Source organism: Aegilops tauschii, chromosome 2 (assembly GCF_002575655.3).
Source record: "Aegilops tauschii subsp. strangulata cultivar AL8/78 chromosome 2, Aet v6.0, whole genome shotgun sequence".
Classification (NCBI taxonomy): domain Eukaryota; kingdom Viridiplantae; phylum Streptophyta; class Magnoliopsida; order Poales; family Poaceae; genus Aegilops; species Aegilops tauschii.
In genome coordinates, this window is record NC_053036.3 from 43,584,382 (window position 1) to 43,603,226 (window position 18,845).

The 18,845-nt window shown below is 49.2% G+C and overlaps 1 pseudogene; it reads right to left on the reverse strand.

Moving 5' to 3' along the window:
• Positions 1-10,665: 10,665 nt before the first annotated feature.
• LOC109777037 (cytosolic sulfotransferase 5-like) lies at positions 10,666-17,348 on the reverse strand (annotated as a pseudogene).
• Positions 17,349-18,845: the final 1,497 nt, after the last annotated feature.

An 18,845-nucleotide genomic window follows, 5' to 3' on the forward strand; every position in this document is an offset into this window, starting at 1 on the left:
TGCCAACGGCGTGCTTGACCGAGAGCCAGGTCCATATCATCCTGCCTAGTTTCCTACTGGTAGTCATTCTTCTCCTGCCAGTTTCCTACTTGCCATAGCACTGCACGCAATTCATTCAGAGTAGCATCAGAGTTAGGAAACATGTGTTTTGTGGCACTGCAGGCTGTTCATTCAGAGTAGCAAGAAGATTCAGATTGTTTTCTTTGTGGTACTACATGCAGTTCATAGAAGAGATTTTCACTCATAGTAGCAACAGACTAGCTCAGCCCGTGCGGCGGCACGCCGCACCCCATCGATATGTTATGTGTGTAAATCCTATTTTTTGCTCATGTAATGGAAAATATGGATGGGCAACATAGTTGGGCGTTGCCAATGATTGGAGACGGAGAAAATAAAGGTAGATTAATTTTACTTGTGGATTGTACAATAACTTTTTCCCCTTGTCTTAATAGTTGTGCTGATTGTTATGTTTTGAGGATCGCAGATATGGGGTATGTTGAATGAAGAGGTCACTCTGTGGATAATCCGAACACTATTGGTAAAAGAAAACTCGCTTTCGAAAAATAGACGTCTTGGTGAGGGGAAATATAGGAGTTGTTACATTTGTATTGTGAAAGTACATTTGTAGTGTGAAGGTACTCGTATAGGATGAGAACATGTTTGATTTGATAGAAGATATAGTTGATCGGACCGATGTGTTATATTTGACGGGAATACACATAGGAAGTTGTGGAGAGAATCATATGTTCACTTGGTTAGATGGCTAATTTGAAATGGAGGGTCTAAATTGGGAAAATAACGATTTTCTTTGATGCATAATATACCTTATAGTGTTGAACTACGAAATGGGATGATAGAAAGGCATGTAGATATGCTATCGCAAAGGCTGATTGGAACTAATTTGAAATGATATCTTAACTTTGTCATCTGGTTTGTGTTTGTTTGTGTATAAGTGAATATAGTCTTAAAGATCATCTGGTTATATAATAGTGTACTTGTGTGAATAATATGTTTATTGATGTGTATGGATGTTTTCTAGTTATTTTTCTGCTAATAGTCATATATCTAGGTTTACAAAAAATAATAAATTTAGTCAATTATTTTATTGTAAAGTTAAGGCAGTAGATGGTACATTTAGAGAAATACAATTCTTGAAGGTGATCCTGAGGTGGTTTAAGCCTGGTACATGGTACTATCGGATGGTATGGGCCGGTGTGGTGGGTATATGGAGTAGTATAATGTCTCAGAAATTGTTAGATGGGATTAGTACATCCATGTTGAGCCAAGTAAGTTCAAAAAACTGTGGATCCAACTGATGTACTTTTTAAATCAAAGGCGTTGCATATTTCTTTAAATCGAAAGCACTGCATATTTCTTGTAAACTCCATGTATGTGGTAATTTTACAATTTCTACAAATTGAGGATGGTAAGAGGAACGATTTTCAAAGTTTGGTCTAAGCCAGTCCATGCGTCCACTTTCTTCCCTAGATTTGTGTTAACCTCCCAGCATTTCTCGTGTAAAGCGGTTAATTACTGACCCTCAATACTCCCTGCGAACCGAACCCCAAGGACAAAATTATTTTCTGGTTTTTTATAGCTTATCACATAAGCCATGTCGTAAATTATTTTTCTTGTTAGCTTGTACTTCCTCTCTTTTTTTTACTCTACGCGTAAGGAAGGGCCCAAGGAAAGGCTTAGCAAAAATAAAAGATATACTCCCTCCGTTCGAAAATAAGTGTCTCAACTTTAATATATCTTTATATTAAATTTAGTATAAAGTTAAGGTACTTATTTTACGACAGAGAAAGTACAAAGGAAAGAATTGACCCGTTAAGTTAATTTAGGACTGATTTACCATCCTGGTTTGCATGGATCGGACGAATAGATGGAGGTAGTTTGCATGCAGCTGACTGGGAGTATTTAAAAAAAAACTACCACAATTTATTAAACCGTGTCTATAAACTACCACTTTACAAATTTGTGCCAAAACTACCACTTTTTCTGTAACCTTTAACTAAAAACTACCACGTCGACTAAATGCCTGATTAGCAAAAAATTAAACCCAATTATGACATGTTAGGCCCACTCATCTGGGCTGATATGGAATTGAGTTGTTTTTGTGTTGACCCTTAAGTTACAGATGAACATTTTATCGAACACTTCTTGATGTGCACCGGCGCCTGTGACCGCCCGCTCAGGAGCTCGACGGCCGTGAAGGAGGAGCTTGCCGCCGCCGACAGGATCTCTATGGGCTCGCAAGAGGAGCTCGTCGCCGTCGGCAGGAGCTCGACAGCGGCGACCGGGCGCCGCCTCCACCTGTCACTCCGCGCCGTTTATAGCCTGAATTCCCTACCCTACGTAAGAGCTCGCATACACGGGAACTCTCCCTCTCTCTGCGCATTCACCCGATGGAGTAAATAAGAAAATCGTCGAGGAAAGAAGAGATCGCCCAGGAAATCTAGAAGGAATGAATCGCTTAGTGAACTCAGAGTATCATTTTATTTTTGCTGTGTATCATATTTTCTTTGAAAAGCTTCTAGTATCTATTCAAGTATGATTTGCTATATACATGTAAAAGTAACGTATATACTCAAAAAGGCTTTCGTCCCGCTTTATATATAAAGCAAAGATCCACAGTGCCCGGTACAACCGCACACACCCATCACAAACACACACACGCACCCAAGGCAGGATACATAGGCGTTGAGCGCAGCAACACACACCCTAGCACTACAAGAGCCGCCGGGGGCTTCATCCGAAGAAGTGAAGCCGTATATGACGAACTGTGGGCTCCAAGGCGGTGCCTTCAGGAAGGATACGGCACCGGAGCGTCGCCACCGCCCGATCCGAGGATCAGAGCGACGACGCCTTCAAGAAGGGAGCGATCTTCGCCGTCGCCAGTCCATCCGAAGATAGAGAGGTTTTCACTCCGGCCAACATTCACCGCCACCGAACGCCACACCCGGCTACCACGCCGCCCACATGGCCGTGGTAGCCGGGCAGCACCGAGGCACGAGCTCTGCCCATGAGCACCGCGCCACCACCATCAGGACCGCCGCCCCGGAATCCAAGACCTTGACACCGAGTCCTCCGAGCCCCACCGCTACCCCCACCGTAGAGACGGGCGGAAAGGATCTGCCTTTCACACCCCTGGTCGGTCCCAACGCCGAGACCCAATAGGCCGGCCACAACAAGCCTCCATCGAGCCGTCCTGCTACATCGGGCGCGAGACGAGCGTAGTCCTGCCGCCGGACGCGAGACGGGCCGGTCCTGCTGTCGGGCACGAGACGAGCGCAGTCCTACTGCCGGGCGCGAGACGAGCCGGTCCTGCTGCCGGACGCGAGACCAGCTCGGTCCTACGTCACCGGGTGCGAGACGGATGATGGACCGCAGCCGGGAGAAGGCTAGCCCTCCGGTGAGAGAAGCGAACGGACGCCGAGGAGAGGGGTCGAAGGCCGATACAGGTAGCCTACAGACGGCCGACGCCAGGAAAATCTGGCCGCCGCCGCAATCAACCTGCCACCACCGCCGCCGCCATCAGCAGCAGCTAGCGCGCCGGCGAGGTCCACGGACATGGCCACGACCACACCAGGTCGCAGCCCGCCCCCGCGCCGCCCGACGCCCACATGCCCGCCAGACCAGAATGGTGCTGGACGGGGCCGCCGCCGCCAAGCACGCACCACCGCCCCGGACACCAGCCGAGGCCACACCGCTGCCACGGACAACCACCGCCGCACCCCACGGCGCTGTCCGCAGTCCTCGCCGCCCGCCGCCCGCGTCGCGACGCAGATAGATCTGGCGGAGCTGCGTTGACCCGCACCATCCGCCGCCACCGGCCGCCCAGCACGCTCCGCCACCACGACGCCCGTCGCGCAGCCAGCAAGATGCCGTCGCCACACAGCTCCGGCTCCCCGCCACGCCGCAGCGCCCGCCGCCAACGCCGCACCCCAGCCTGGTCGCCCGTCCCGCATCAGGGCCCCGCGCGAGAGGACGAGATCTCCCCGCCGCAGCCGGCGCCAGCCGCGCTTCGCCCGGCTGCGCCCCCCGGCAGCGGCGAGGGAGGGAGGAGAGGAGGAGGGGGCGCCCCGGCGGCGGCGGCGGCTAGGGTTCCCTCCTGGCCGCCCGTGGGGGGACGCAGGAGGGTCGCGAGCGAATCCAAAGTAACGTCTATATATTGTCAAGGTGTCAAGGGGGTAGCGGTGGGGCTCGGAGGACTCAATGTCAAGGTCTTGGATTCCGGGGCGGCGGCCGTGGTGGTGGTGGCGCGGTGCTCATGAGCAGAGCTCGTGCCTCGGTGCTGCCCGGCTACAGTATACCCTATCTTCCACACCTAGTGACCAGTGTTTAAATGCTCACAAAGTTCGGAAAAAAAGGTCGTCCATCGATGAGCAACTACCCACACAAACGCTTGTGCGCGCTACGCCAGCCAAGCCCGCAGACCCGCTGTGGATTTCCCTGCAGCTCGTCGCCGGCGGCGCGACGACCTTGAAGTTTGAGATGCTCTCGTACAGGCTCTGGGTCCCGTGACGACGTCGTCGTTGGTCAGCTCCCGCGACGTCATAGTCAGGCGCATCCACGCATGATTGTCATTCTCCACTGAGTAGCCAAACCCGAGCAGGTCGTCCATCTTGTGCACCCGCCACCGATCCCTAATCGACGGCCGCGTCCAGCAACGCGCGCAACACGAAGCCGCTGAGCACCCACGCCTCCAATGCGTTCAGGTAGAATCGCCCATTAGTCGGCGAGAACGCGTGCGCCAGCATGCCCAGGGCCCGGCGAATGCCCCGCCGCCTCATGGTCGCCGGCGTAGAGCCCGATAGCGGATACCGGACGTCGAATCCGCAAAGTTGAGTGTCGCGGCGACCGACCACGCCGCGAACAGCAAAGAATCGCCCGGGCAATGGTCGTTTGAGTCCGTGACGACGGCATACTCCAGGCCGTGGAGCACACGGCGGCACGGCCACGACGGCGACCCCGGGAAGCAGCGGAGATTCCTCCTATCCGGATCTTGCCTATCCAATCTCATTCCGCCGTTTCCCCAGCGCACCGCCAGCTCCCGCCCTCGAGCACAACCTTGACCGAGGTAGACCGTGGACCTTGGCATCATGAGCCCCGCTACCTTCTCTCTCTAAGAACCGGATCGGCTCCGACAGGTAAACGGGGCGAGAGCCGCGAGACAACAGTTGTCTCCGCAGGACTTGCGAGGAGCGGAGCTTCGCAACGGCCGGAGGCAACGACTAGAGTGGCGGCGGCGTGATAGCTCCAGCACCCAAGACGGATCACAGGAAACCTGCACGCAGCCACGCAGGCACCATTGAGCGGGCGACCTCTCGCCCCCAGGCTGCTTCGCCTCACGACGTATGCCATGTGCACCATCAAGAGTTCAATACCGCCGCCCCTACAGGCGCACCAGATGCATGAGCCACCTCCACGCGCAGCAGGAGCATCGTCCGTTCCACCCCCGCCACAGCCGCTTTCGTTGTAGCCGGGGCGCCGAGGTTGTGGCCGCCTGAATATACAAACCATCGGCAGACGAATCATTATAGAGATGTAGACCCAACCCCTAAAAAGATCAAGCACACAAACACGTAAACACTCAATAATCATACAGGAAGGGAAAAAAAAATCAAGAGAGAAGCAAGCAGATAGACCAAACCAACCAGTAACTACATGGCAGACAGGATGACGAACTAACTGCATGGCGACGCCGACGCAATGAGTGAACATCGGACAGTTGGCCACCAACGGCATCGTCTCTCATTAACGCACGATAACCTTGAGCAGCAGCTCGGCTCCGGCCATTACACACCCAATTAATGACGGCTGCTCGAACCCCAGGATGGCGGCCTGGGTGACCCAGGTCGCTCTCCGGCTCCGGGCAGAGGCAGGACGAACCATGGCAGCAGTCCGTAAGGCAAAGAAAACCAATGAGGAGAGCCACCTATATAGCGTCTCCGAGGAACAAGAGACGTAAAGCAAATCAACCTCAAGGATAGAACGATCCAGAAAATTGGTTTCTAGACGTGAGGCAAGGGCGGCACCGCCTGAAAGCCCAACACACGTCAACCTCTAAACAGAAGTACCGAATAACGTAAAAACGGATGTATCTAATACTAAAATGTGACTTAATATATTCGTATTTAGATAAATATAAGACAAGAATTTTGAAACGGAGGGAGTAACATCGTATGATGACCAGACTATCCATGCAACACGTGGATGGACACGCAAGAGCAAAAACTCAAACGGCATGCAACAGAAAAAAAATTGCAGTTGAATCAATTACGGCGACATGCAGACGCACATGCAGTAGCCGGCCCACGAACCACGGGGCCATGCAGCCGGCCACAAGCAAAACAGCAAACAGACAAAAACGATGTGACCAATCAAACACGCCGGCTTTCTCAAAAAGAAAAATGAAACACGCCGGCATGCATCCCATGTGCGGGCAGAAAGAATGTCCCCAGATCACAAACTAAATGCTAGGTTCACCCTGACCCTTACACGCCCATGTCCCCCCACAAAAGCACGTGGCATGCTCCGATTGGCTGACTTTTCACTGATAAGAAAAAGTCAAAAAAACAAGGTAAACTAAACCTATTAAGAATTTAGAACATGTGTATTGTGGCACTGCATGTAGTTCATTAGGAGTAGCAAAGAGATTCAAAACATGTGTTTAAATCACAACTTCAGAAATAATACAAGCATGGATGCTCAAAAGTTGCTAGTTTCTGCTTCTTCGCTTGTGAGATGACGATCTACGTTATTTTTCATCGGCGGCGGTTGCTGTTCTGGGGTGCTTGTCCTATGGGGCCTTAGCACGACGACTTCCCGACTGTCTACTGCAACAAGTTGTGCCTGGCTCCGGTGATGGAGGGGCGATGACGGCGGCGCGCCTTCGGCTCGCTTCGGTGCTTGTAGTCGTCGCTAGGTGGTCTACGGATCTGGATGTAATTTTCATTTCTGGTGTTCGTTGTACTGCCATGATTGAAGATGAATAGATTAAAAGTTTTTCCAAAAAAAATATGCTTCACTATTTTTACCATTTTTACCATGTTAACCATTGAGTGGTTGTCAGATTAATTTTTCACATAACTTCAGCATGCTTGTAAACCCGTAGTTTCCACAAATATGCTTGCTATCCTAGACAAGGCGGTGGGTTGCCAGTTTTCATAACACATGGTTATCGTGTTTAATCAAGCATAGTCGTCGGGATGTATCGCAATTCTTTTTTTCTTTCTTTTTTTGCGGGTGGGATGTATCGCAATTCGCACATGGTTGCCATGTTTAAGCAGGTTTAGTTGCCCTGTTTTAGGCAGGGTGTAGTTGTCACATATACAACACCTGGCTGCCAAGTTTAATAGAGGTAGTTGCAACATTTACAACAATTTTTACGGTCCAACTAGGCTTTTTGTGTAAATGCATGGCAAGTAGGAGAGATTTATAGTTACAGCTAGGTGTTTTTTCTTTGTGGAAAAACCCATAAAAATGTAGACTGTTTTTTCTTTGTGGCAAAACCCATAAAAATGTAGACTTCTTTAATCTGGAACATCATGGCAAGTAGGCACAATTATACTGACAACTAGGTCATTTTTTTTATCTTAGCAAACTAGTCCAATGCAAACCTTTTTTTTATTTCTCGAACATCATGGAAAGTAGGCGCAATTTTTTTGGTAACTAGGGCATTTTTTATCGGGCAATTTCTTTTTTTTTCCAAAAAACTTCCGATCTATTCATCTTTAATAATGGTAGTACAACGAACACCAGAAATAATAAAAATTACATCATGATTCGTAGACCACCTAGCGACGACTACAAGCACTGAAGCGAGCCGAAGGCGCGCCGCCGTCATCGCCCCTCCCTCGCCGGAGTCGGGCACAACTTGTTGTAGTAGACAGTCGAAAAGTCGTCGTGCTAAGGCCACATAGGAACAGCGCACCAGAATAGCAACCACCAGAATATCATTGCAAGCAGACACAATATTTATGGTAATTAGGGCATTTTTTATCTTGCAAAGTAGTCGAGTGCAAACTTTTTCTAAACTCCAAATATCATTGCAAGTTGACACAAATGTTTTTGGTAACTAGGGCATTTTTTATCTGGCAAACTAGTATAATGCAAAAATATGTTGATCATGTATTAAAAAATATTAAATTTGTATTAGAAAAATGTTAAACATGTATTAGAAAATATTGTTGACATATACACGAAATGTAAAATGAAAAAAAATAAACAAATAAAACCAAAAAAACATGAAAACCAAAAAAAACAAAATAAACCAAAGAAAAAATAAAAATAAAATCAAAGAAACAAATGCAGAAATAATGAAAAAAAGAATGAAAACAAAACAAAAAATCAGAGAAGAAAAAAAGAACAGAAACAAAAGAAAACGAAAAAAGCATTAAAAACGAAAGAAACAAATGAAAACGATTGAAAAAAGGGAGAATAAAAAAGAAAACAAACAAAAGAAAAACGAGAAAAAAGAAGAAAAAACAATAAAACAGAAGAAAATGGAGAAAGAAAAAAAACCTAGTGTAAAACCAGGGAAGTCGATGTTGTGCCCATGTAATTTGACACAAACTCGATGTTGTCTCAGTACCTATCAGTGCGACGAAGCTACCAGGTTCGATCCCTGACGTCCATACCTGATCGACCGGCTAAAAGAAACCAGCGTACGGTGCCAGGGTACACTATCAATCCGCTATCTGGCCTCCATGTGTCTCTCCAACTTCAAGCGAAGGTGATTAGGAAGAAAGGGATGTTGCTGAGGAAAAAATTGAAGTGATGGCCAGGGATAAGGCTTGAACTCGCTGGCATGTGGCATGCCAGCAATCAGTTGGAGGCGAGAAATTTGGCAATCACATGAAAAATACGCGGCCACGAGATCGTAAAGTTTCTCCGTCAGGGGTACTTCCTCTTTCACCTCCGACCCCCGAGCCGCTCCCGCGAGCGTCCTCGGGGGAAACCCTAGCCGCCGCCCCTCGTCCTCCCTCGTCGACTTCTCCCCCCGCCGCCACCGCACAGCGCCGCCGGGCAAAGACCGGCCGGCGTTGGTGGCGGCGGGGATCTTGCCCCTCTCCTCGCGGTTGGTGTCCGGCGCGGGACGGCGCTGGGCTGGGCGGGGCCCAGCGGCACGGCGGAGGGCGTGCTGGGTGGCGGCGCCCCTGCCTGGCGGCGGGGCTGCTGCGGCTTGAGGCCTCTCCAACGCGCGGCGGCTGCGGCTTCTCTAGTGGCGGCACGAGTTATCCCGGCGGCGGCTTGGCGGCGTGGCGCGGCGAAGCTCCGGCGATGACTCGGCGGCGGGCTAGAGGGCTCGGGTCCGTCCAGTGGTGCTGCCTCCGCGGCGGTTGCGGCTTGGGGCCCTGGACCCCGATTCGATCTAGATCTGGTGGTGTCGGGGTCTGGGCCATGGCGGCTGGCAAGGGGAATCGTCGGGGCTTGTCGGCCACTAGGCACCATGGGGGTGCCGGCGGCGATGCGTGCCCGGCGTGGTGACACTGGTGGACGTGGTGGTCATCTTCTTCCCGAGATGGCCGGCCAGAGGCTTGGTGATCGGATCTCGAGATCCATCATCTTGTCCCGGCTGCGAGTAGGGGAGACATGGTTGCCGGTGAAAACCGAGCTGACGGCAGGCGATGGCGGCGTTCTCGCCGTTACCTTGATGAAGGCATCGTCGTGTAACTATTGTCGACCCACTCGTGCTGCTCCGGGGGAAACCCTAGGATCTGGTGTTCCAGATCGGACGATGGCGGCACTGCGGTGCCGTTTCTCTCTTGAGAGCATCGTTTGCGGAGCAGCGCTGGAGTCAGAGGCAGGAGGTGGAGCGGCTTCGTCTTGCACGGAGCTTCGGTGGTGATGTCAAGTCATGCCTGACCGACAGGTGCTACGCCTTGTCATGCCTGGTCGGCAGGTGCTACGCACGACAGATCTTCCAAGGACTTCAAGCTGTGTCGGCTGGTGATACCTGGCAGCATGGCGCTGAGGTGTATCAGTGGCGACCGCGACGTGCTCAGCTGTTTGCGCGCAGGGAGGAGGTGCCGTTTGGCGCCGTGGTGGCGTCGACGTTAGCTAGACCGAGCAAGGTTGATGCATCAGGACAGTTCTGAAGATGGAGCGTTGGCAGTTGGCGGCGGCGGCATCTGAGTGCACGCCGGACCGGTGAGTCCCATGCCCGGCAGGCGTCCTGGATGGGTCCTCAGGTCTTAGATGATAGGTTTGGCAGCGATATCTGTTTGGTAAGGCCCAGGCTATCTGCGCCCCTTCATCAGCTGGATAGAGATGATTAGACGGCGGCTTTAGTCTTACTGTTATATTACTTTGTAAGGTCTTGTGAGAATAATTAATAAAGTGACCGTATGCATCGCCCAGACGCAGAGGCTGAGGGTCATCCTCTTTTTCTAAAAAACATGAAAAATACGCCAGGGCGACTTCTTTTGCGGGCTGGCTTGGGGCAGATGACTTTAATCTCATCTTGCGATCTCCCAGGGTGGTGCAACGTGCTGAAAAAATGGCTGTAATCATCGAATAGTCCACCTCTAGTAGTTTGTATTGAACACTTGGTTTGTGATAATGGAAATCGGAGATAGTGCTCTCTGTTTCAAAAAAAAACATGAAAAATACATAAATTCAACGATTTGACCATGCATGTGGGTAAGTAACGTAGGCTTAATCCATGGAGGTAGCGCCAAAGGTGAGCATGGAGCCCTCCAGCGCCTCGGCCACGATCCCGTCCAGCCGCGCCGCCATGGCCGGCGTCATGCAGCTGCTCCAATCCCCCACCGTGACGTTCCTGAAGAAGGCCTCGTTCTTGAGCCCCAGCATCGTGCGCCCGCTCCTGTTGACCTCAAGCCCCTTCAGCGTCCCCAAGCTACAGAGGTCCACGATGTCGCGCACCACCCCGGCCTCCTCCTCCTCCGGAGAGAAGGGGCACCCCATGAACACCGCCATCTTCCTCAGGCTTCCCTCCGGGTCACGCAGCATGTCCTCGTACCTGAGGAACAGCACCTGATCGGGGCTCAGACGGCTCGCCTCCCAGTACTCGAGCGCGTGGCGCCACTGTGGCCCCGCGATGCTCTGACCCTTCAGAAGAGCTCGAACGCCTCCTCGAACGTCGGCATGGCGGACGACGCGCCGCCGTCGTCGGCCATCCGCTGCAGCGTCGCCGTGGTTTTCTCGTGGAAGTGCCAGAAGGAGACAAGCGTGTCCTTGGGGTCCCGGCAGACGTACACGATCCGGCCGCCGGAGCCGTCCGTGATGCCGTGGGGCAGCAGGGAGTAGGGCAGGTGGGCGGCAAGCAAACGCGGAGAAGGGATCCCCTCGTAGATCAGACCATCATCGTCTTCCCCAGCGAGCTCGAGGAAGCCGACGAGGTCATGGGGGCTGATGCGCTGGAGCGGGTGGTCGGCCCCGACGGACGGCGGGTGGGCGCCACGGTTGAGCGCGGAGAAGCCGAGTGCCTTGAGCCAGGTGGTACCGGTCTTGGGGAAGCTCACGAGTAGCACGTCGGTGGGCCTCAGCCTGAAGCGCGCGTGCGACGCGCCGACGAACTTGAGCGTGCGGTCGGTCAGCCAGAACCCGGCGTACCGGCGTAACCCCGCACGCTCATGGCTTCTTTCTCAGTCATCCTACTCTCTTTTTCTTTATTATGCTCGCGAGCGAATATATAACTGCGCAAGTATGCAGTGTGCACCGGGCGTACCTACCGCCTAACCTCCTCACATGCGGACTACTGTGCATGCAGGTGAGAAGATTCCACCAACTTACTCAATGATTGTGGGTTTCAAATTTCAACCTAGCTAGCTACTCTTGCTTCATTTGTTGTTAAATGGATAACACGAGCTTTCTTTGTCCATGGTTTACAAACTTGCATTCATCGTGAGAACAAGTGCAACTCTATCAAGTTTTCCGAGTTTTAGAGTTTTTATTTTTGCGAGAAAAGAGATTTCATTGCTTAATCCAAGGGATTAGAATCGTTCTTGTACAGCAAATCAGTCTCACTTGGACCTTACCAAAGCCACACGGCAGTTCGCATGGTGTGTTGCCCTAGCGGGAAAATATCTGGTGCACCAGAGTTTGAGGTGCCGCCGGTGCACCGAACTCACATTGTGTTTTTTAAATGTTAAAAAAATTCTGAAAAATATTTAGCACACTCACACAACATCAATGTAGCTTATCACAAAATTTTAAGTCAAAATTCGAAACATAACTCGAAAAGTAAAAATGATAAATTCAACACTGAATAGTACATAACATAACTTGGGCTTTAGATTTGGACCATTATCACACTATTGTCAAATTTGTCATTTTTATATCTCAAAAAATATTTCAAATTTCTATACGAAATTTTATGACATCATACATTGATGTTGTGTTAGCGTGCTAGATTTCTTTTCAGATTTTTTAAATTATTCTATGGCATCCAGTGCACCGGATACATTCCTGTACCCTAGCTGAGCGAGACAATGAGGCACACTCTTACATGACCTCCGCACTGCCAAAACAATAATGCCTTGTACAATGCAAGACGCATAGAGGGGGTGCTTAGAGAAATAAATCGGTGGTTCTTTGAGCACCGGTGCTTATTTGTAGAGGGTAGACACTTAACTAGGTGTCTTTCATGTGAAATATGCACTGGTGTTTCAGAAAAGTTTGGTTTATTTTTCCAAGCACCTAGCATTGTATAAGCCCTAATATCTGGGTCTGGCGCCTCCCGTTGTATCATCGCTTTGGCAGCTACCTCCGAATCTGTTTTGACAATAAATGGCTTCGAACACCACTCGTGAGCAAGGGCTATATTCTCCATACAGGCCAAGAGCTCAGCTTCCACAGGGCTTGTACAAGTGTGTGCAACAACCGACATGAAGAGAACACGAGCAAGCCTTCTTCATCTCGGAGAACCATGCCGTCCCCTCCCGCCTCTACGCCCACATCAAAGGCCCTAGTTACATTGAGCTTGTGTTCTATCCAGTTGGAGGTCGGATTCGGTAATCAGGAGGTCGCGTGATGATCTAGAATGGAATTTTCTTCTCCTTCTCGTGTGCAGCGTTGTAGCGAGCGAGAATCATCTTCCCTCGGCCAATGTCTCCCATGGGGGATTTTTGTAAGCATAAGAGGGAGTAGATGTAGCTAGATATAAAGCGTTGTGAAGCATCTATCCGTGGTGGCCCCTTCTGATGTGTGATCTCGTTGCATACATGACATATTCTCCAAAGTGTCATCAATAGTGAGAGTTGCTCATTTATATCACAGTTGCGCAAAAATGTGAGCAGCCAATCAGCGCGGTGCCCACGACTTCTTCGACCCTCGTCATATGAAATTCTTCATGCATGGCACACCAAAACGCAACAGCCAGAGGGCAAATGCAAAATGCATTGAACACATCTTCTTTCTATTCCACATTACAAACATAAGTCAAAATCTCAAGTTAGCCAGAAACTTTATTTTCTATTGTGGCAAGAAAATTTTGTCATGTAGAGTCGCCACTGGTCTCGAGCGAACCAATAGCTCGCTCCCCCCGCACCCCAGGCTCAGTGACGGAGGCAGTGGGGGCGAGCTGGGGCCATGGCCCGGGCCAGCATTGGTAAAAATTACATTGTTAGGGGTACTAATATTACATTTTGGGAATAAATAATTGTATATTAGTGGTTCTGGCCCTCCCTAACCGTGGGAGCAATTCTTGTAGATCCTGCAACCGCTTGTCCCACAAAACGTGTATAAGGGCTCCCGTAAACAAAATTTACGGGACGAAACACATGGAGATAGAACAGGTCCCGCATTTGGATCGAAATTCAACACGATTTTGAAAGCTAGCAGTTCGCGCCATAATTAAACATAGTCATACATAGCCGTAGTTCGCCCGAGTTCCACACGTAGTTCATACAACATAATAAGAGCTCTTTTACGGTACCCTGGTACTCCAAAACCACATCAGGGAGTACCATGCAGACCTGGCCGTTCGCACGGAGGGGTAACAAAGTCATTTCCCAAAGGGCATCGAGGGGTGATTTTTGACTTTTGGACGCACACGCAGCCCATTGCCCAATACGCTCCATCTGTTTAGTATATATCCGATTTTTTGGGTGTGGGACGATGGAGATATGGACGTTTCGGGCTTTCCGTACCAAATTAGGGGATACTTTCCCAAAAAATGAAACTCGGGCAATCTGTTTAGTAGATCCGATTTTTATGGGCATGGTGCAGGCCATATTGGTGGGTCTCGTTCATTTATAGCTGAGATTTCTTTTTACGGGAAATAGCTGAGATTTATTTAGGAGAGAAAATAAAACTAATGTTGCATGAGCCTAGAACGTGGAGCGTATAAGTGAAACTCTCAAACCAGTTCCTTTTTTTTCCTTTGTGAAGCCACAGGGGGACGAACCTTGGAGAAATAAAAGGTTGTACTAAAGAAAAGGCTAATGACAGGTACGTCAAATTATCTTTCTGAACACACCCAACTTAATCTCAAAAAAAAAGAACACACCCAAGTTTTTTTTTGTTAAAGGCATTTACAAGTTTGAAAAAACATAATTTTGTGTATATATCTCATCTGGACGTCTCAGAGAGGTACCTATTGGTCCCGATAACTCGGAGTGGTACCTACGGGTTTGGAAGACTCATGCTAGTAATTCATACAAAAAAAAGACTCATGCTAGTACTTATGGGGGACCAGATGATTCGGAGCGGTACTTGTGGTGCTAGAAGAGTCGTACTGACACTTGTAGATCCCTATGACTCAAAATTGTACATATGAGGTATAACAACTCATGCTCGTACTTGTTGTGGGCCCAGATGACTCGGAGTTGTACTTCTATGTTCGGGATTCATACTAGTACTTCTAGGGCTAGATGACTTGAAGTGGTACCTGCAGGGCCAAACAACTCCAGCTTATGGGCCTTGTTAACTCGAAAGTTCTATGTGTGGGTCCGGATGACTCATAGTGATACATGACGGGAAAACGACTCATACTTCTACTTATGTGTCTAGATACCAACCTTGCAGTGGTACATTCGGACCAGAAGACTCATATTTGTACGTGTGGATCCGAATTACTCAAAGTGGACTGGAAAGGCTTAGTTGTTAGTCTGAACGACTCAGTGTGATATTTGTGGTCAAATCATACTGTACCAATGAAGATATATGTTTTTTTATTTGTTTACAAGAACAATTGCTTTGTTTAGTTCAGAAATAGGTACGGTTTTATACGATTGTGGATGGCGTTTCAGATGGCATTATATGTTATGGAAAAAACATCCGCACAATAAAACTGGGATTTGCACAACATTCGTCCGACAGCGTAGCAACAACACTCCATATTCATCTGTCGTCAATGTGTTACTTGGACATTGATGGAGAAATCCAGCTATTTCCCTACATAAAAGAAAATCTACAATGGCATCGCCACAACCGAATGAAAAAATTCTTTCATAAAAATAAATCTTCAATGGCATCGCTAGGATCGCCACAAGTCCACAACCTGATGAAAGAATCAAGGTTCACGTTAGTCAATCATCATCACCCAAACTTTTCTTACTTAAAACTAGGACGTGTACATCTCCATGTTGTATAGGGAACAATACAAGGGTGGATAACGAACATAGATTCAAGTGTTTTTTTGTTTCCAATAATTGCTGTTTACAAAACTCTTCTGAATTAAGCTAGGACATGTAGATCTATCATGTACAAGGAACAATGTGACACCTTTTTTTGGTTTCCAATAATCTCAATTACCCAAACTATTGTTATAATTAAATCTAGGCCATGTAGGATGGAATAAGAACATAAATTCGAAAAAATGATGGACACATATCCATTAGAACTAAAAAATGATGGACAAAACATATTTTGAAACATTGCCAGAAGTTCATGTTAGAGAAAATTGTGTCACATGGTATCTTTACGAGAACACAACATTATAATCTATTTCAGAGTAACTGATTTGATCCAGAACAGTTTGTCAGCTGGTTTGCTTATTCATGATCATGTACTCCATCACTGCATAATTTTCTCTTCTCCATACTTGATGCCTAGTGGTGTCCATTCATATATATGTCCTGAACCAATGCAGAGAAAAGCAAAAGCAAGTACCAAAGATAATGGGAAGGTCTCACTGATCTTACGACGTATTCAGCCGACATCTGGACAGAAAAACCCAGTTTATCGACCACCCACACGTACAGTCAGCGCCTGGGTACAGTACAAATCCCCTCTCCGGCCGGCTCTACTACCCGTATGTGGGGCACGCCCTAGATAGAGCACCTGCTCGACGAGCGGAGATGGAGGAGTAGGGGACGAGCCGGGAGGTGTGCGCCTCACCAACGCCGGCCGACATGGGCGCCGATCCGCGCCACGCCGCGTGTGCCTCGCCAACTATGGCTGCTATGGCCGCTATTGCAGATGATGTCGCCGGAGGTGGAGAAGGCGAGGCGCACCCTGCGCCGTTGGCCGCTTTTTGGGCTGGGCAGAGGCCGCCGCCGCAGGTGGATACGAGGGGACGAGCAGGAAGGCTACTAGGGTTAGGGCAATGTGTTTAGGTTACGTCGTTCATTTCCAGCCGGGAGAAAACAGAAAAGAAAAAGAAAATACTGAAATACTCCTCACATCACAAGAAAAAATCATAAATAAAGCTGGGGATTACCCTTTTGCCCCTCAAACGGAGGTACTCCACCTGTTTCCCGGTTAGTGCTCCGAGGGACTGATGCTGGAGTACCAGATCGCGCAAACCGTTGGATTGAGGAAAATGAACGGTGTCTATTCATTTGGGGTATAGTAAAAGAGCTCCATAATTAAACATAGTAAAACCTGAAATTAAAGTAGTTCATACACGGGGGTCTACTTCTAATTAAACATCATCGGGGTTCTATGCGTTGGAGTTGCTGTCGTCGCCCTCGTCGTCCTCGTCGCTGGAGATGACCTTGAGGGCAGCGGCTTTCCTCCGTGCTGTGAACCGTATAGATCAGCGAACCTGAGAGCCGGGTTTGGAGTTGGTACTCCTCCCAGAGCGCCAGCAGCAGTGTAGCCGCGGCCGCATCTCCGGTGTCGGCGGCGGTCCTTGCCGCAAACCACGCCCGCTCGGCCGCGCATTGCCACCGGATCGTCGGGCCGAAGAGCCGCCCGCAGCGCCGGAAGGTCTTCCACACACGCGAGCTTGCTCCGGCGCTGCGGGACTTGGTGTCGCGCTTGCGCGCCACTGCCCATTGTCTATTCGACATGGGAGGGCGGAGGCCAGAGCCGTCGGCCTTGTCGTCGTTCCAGCGCTTGCGGGCGACGAAGCCGCCTCCACCGCGGCACCCGAAGCCCCTGCGACGACCGAAACCGTCTCCGCCGCCACGCCCTGCACCTGCACATGACATCGCCGGAGAGATCCGGTGTCAGAGCCGCCGGAATGACTGCCAGAGGGGAGATGATTTCTTGCTGGAGGGAGAATGTTCACGGCGGAGGAGGGTTGGGGGTTTGTCGGACGGCAACCCTAAAAAGCGCCGGCACCTGAATATATAGCGAAAACGGTGGCAGTTTGCCGGAATTCTAGGGTAGCAGCAATAGGCCCACCTCATAGCTCCGTCCCCGCCCAAGCTGACGTTCGACAGCTATATTGGGGTCTTTTAAAATTTGTAAAAAATAGTTTTGGTGGGACATTGTACGGAAGCGCCAAAACAAGGGAAGCATCGGACATATGCATATGTCACCAAAATCGAGAAGCAATGTTAGATTTCTTTTGTGCAGTTGTTGGTTGTTGATGACAAACAACTTTAGAGCCCATAAATGTGAATTGTGGACCTGGTTAATGCCTTCTTTCAATGAATGGAGCCATGATGCAATCCCTGTTTTTCTAAAAAAAGGAAAAGAATTTCCTTTTGTTCTCTTAAGGGACCCATAGATTGTCCAAGAAAAACATATAGTAGATCTGAGAACATGCAATCTTTCTGAAGTATTTATTCTGGGTTAATCATGGATGTACGTAGCGTGGGAATGGCAAGGTGATGATACTAACAGGCATATAGGTCAGGGCATAACTAAAAATAACTTGGATATTTAGCAAAGAGGGGAACGTTTGGTTCCTAGGTACATATATATGGGAAAAAATAGCAATTCAACAAAAAGTCAAAAAATTCTGAAAATATGTTTGAAATAAACTTGACCTTTCATTGTACTAGTGAGAAAAGTTTCACAAAAAGAAAATTCCTCTTTGACTTCTTTTGAAAAAAGACAAATTTTCGGTCAAAATAGCATGAATAATGACCTATAATATCAAATAATTTTTGTCCTTTTTCCTGTGAAGTCAACGTTTTTTTTGTGAAAATTTATATACTAATGCACAAGTAAGTCAAGTTTAATCTAAAAATACTTTTGAACTATTTTGACTTTTTGTTAATTATTTAAAAAAAAATCCTTATATAGGGTGTATATGCATGCAGGAGCCAAAGGGTATTTCCCTATTTATTTAGCAGCTAGTAGGAAGCAGCCAAAATGCTTTATTCGAGAAGGGAGCTTCGTGAAGCCTCTGCGTCTCCATGCTCCCGTCCTTGACGTCGAAAACCTGCAGCTCCCTCGACATTGGGTGCACCACGTACACGCAGTCGCCTCTCAGCCGGCCGGCCTCGCATGAGGCGCCAACGTACACCGGCGCCATGACGAATGCGCGGCCGCCGAGATCACCCACCCTGCGCCACCGCGTCCTCTCGAATTTCATCACGTAGACGCTCAAGCCCGTGTACTTGTTCAGGTCGGCCTCGTCCATCAGCAGGTTTACCATGTAGAGCTCCCCCTCGGATTCCACCAGGAAAACCCTGCCCACCACGGCATACTCCCCTTCATCGTCGTCGTGGCAGCTGGTGAGGATCGATTCTGTC